Source organism: Mustela putorius, unplaced genomic scaffold (assembly GCF_011764305.1).
Source record: "Mustela putorius furo isolate JIRA1106 unplaced genomic scaffold, ASM1176430v1.1 tig00000083_pilon_pilon_pilon, whole genome shotgun sequence".
In the NCBI taxonomy this organism is placed as follows: Eukaryota; Metazoa; Chordata; class Mammalia; order Carnivora; family Mustelidae; genus Mustela; species Mustela putorius.
Genome location: NW_025421273.1, coordinates 13,030,569 through 13,032,640, shown reverse-complemented (window position 1 = coordinate 13,032,640; position 2,072 = coordinate 13,030,569). Strand labels below are relative to the sequence as shown.

Sequence of the window (2,072 nt, the reverse complement as noted above, 5' to 3'; positions counted from 1 at the left end):
CACAGGGGTGATGAGAAAGGTTTGGATAAAAATGGCAGTGGCGGGTGCATATCAGGAACACATCTAATGTCACTGAATGATGCCCACACAGATGACTCAACAATAAAGACTGTGCTAAATGTGTTTCATCACAATTTTTTAAAACACACAAAACATGTTTTTAGAGTTGCCAATTTTATAGGTTTTTTTTTTTTTAAAAGAAGCATTAGCATTCACTTTGGCAGCATACATGCTAAAATTGGAACCATACAGAAAAAATTAGCATGGCCCCTACCCATGCAAATCTGTGAAGCATTCCATTTTTTTTAAAGCTATAATTAGCAAAACTATTATTTCCATGACGCACCAAGCTGGAGTTGGCAAACCATGGGCAAAGGGCCAGAGAGCCAGCATTCTCTCTAGGGCCACACAGCCTCCCTCCACCCTTGCGTCAGGAAAGTTGCCAGAGACAGTGGCTGAGTGACGGGGCATGTCTGTGTTCCAATAAAACTTTATTTGTAGACACAGAAACTGATATTTCATCTAAAATTTTCAAGCCACAAAACTTTCTTCTTTTGCTTTTTCTCTTTTCAACCTTTGAAAAACAGAAAACCATTCTCGAGAGGCCAGGTACACAAAACAGACATCGGGTGGGGTTTGGCCTAGGAACTGTAGTTTGCTCGCCCCTGACCCAGATAGATGGGAGCTGGAGCCAGGCCTCCAGGCAGGTGCCAACCGTGAGCCCAGGCGAGAGGGCTCAGCCACACCTGGGACACCTGCGGGGCAGGGGCCTGTTATCATCACATGGACCATGAAGGGCCAGGCAGGGCAGGGCAGGGAACACACCCCCAGGTGAGCAACCAGGCCCTGCAGGGACAGTGGACCTTGCCTGGGGGCTGGGAGGACCACGCATCCACACAGGAGTCTCGCCCTGGACCATGTCCTCCCTGACACGCAGCCCTTCCCCATGTCCTCCCGGTGTCACTCCCACTCTGACTGCACACTCGGCCTCTAGGGAGACAACGTCCACTGTTCTAGAGGGGCTGCCCATCTGGGTTTGCTTGGGACCAAGGGGTTTGCCAGGACACAGGACTTTCGTGGCTAACATGTGGGTAGTCCCAAGGGAACCAGAGTGGGGGTCTTGGCTGCCTACAGCCTCCCCTCGGGATACTACCTGGGAGTCAGCAGAGGGAAGGGTGGGCCGGGAGGGCAGGCATGAAGCCCGGCACAGGTGGGTGTGCAAGAGCCAGAGTGTGGTTTACACGCCCAACGGAACACGAATGGCAGTGAGCAGGATTGCATTGTGCCACGCAGAGAAACAAGCAGGTCCCCCCACCAATAGCACCTGGCAAAGAACGGGAGGGCAATCGCATGTTCCCAAAGCAGGTGAGACCCAAAACAGGTGAGACTGATCCAGAGATGACCTACAGGGGAGTGCCCTGGAGGCGCGGCATCTCCAGGGACAGAGATGGGGGTGCCCCCCGCCCTGCTGTTGTCCCCTCAAGCCCCGAGCCAGTGTCGATCTGCATGATACGTCCACCCAGCGTGTGGAGTCAGCGCGCAGGGGTCTGGAGCCACGCCAGGCTCTTCGCAGCTGTGTGCTCCCCATAGTTATCCGCGGGACAAGCCTTTACTGGCTGCCTCCATGGGCCTGGCTGTGTACCCGGTGCCGGGATAGAACCCTACCGGTCGTGCCCCTCACCCCTGCCAGGGCCCCCGTGGGGCAGGTGATCTCAATCTCATGTTACATATAAGAACGCTAAGACCACAGGGGTGAAGTCAGGGTCCTCAAGTCATGCTCAGCAGATGAGCCCCCACCTGCATCTGCCTGACTCAGAAAGAGCACGGGTCTGCCTTGGTTGCAGCCTTTCCTGGGAGGGTCGGGGGGAGCCACAGCAGCTCTGCTGTCTGCCTTCCTCTTCAGGAAGCCTAGGCCCTCAGTGCATATCCCAGACCTAAGAAGAGCCAGCCCACCCCTGCCCCGCCACCTGCACCCCAAATGCTGGCTGCGCCAGCGGCCAACATTCAGGCTACAAATACCCTGACAAGATGGGTCTTCAATGTGAAATCGCGGCCATCAGCAGGGCCTGGCA

General features: G+C 55.1%; 1 pseudogene; it reads left to right on the top strand.

Moving 5' to 3' along the window:
- Positions 1 to 210: 210 nt before the first annotated feature.
- Positions 211 to 306, top strand: LOC123391252 (annotated as a pseudogene).
- Positions 307 to 2,072: the final 1,766 nt, after the last annotated feature.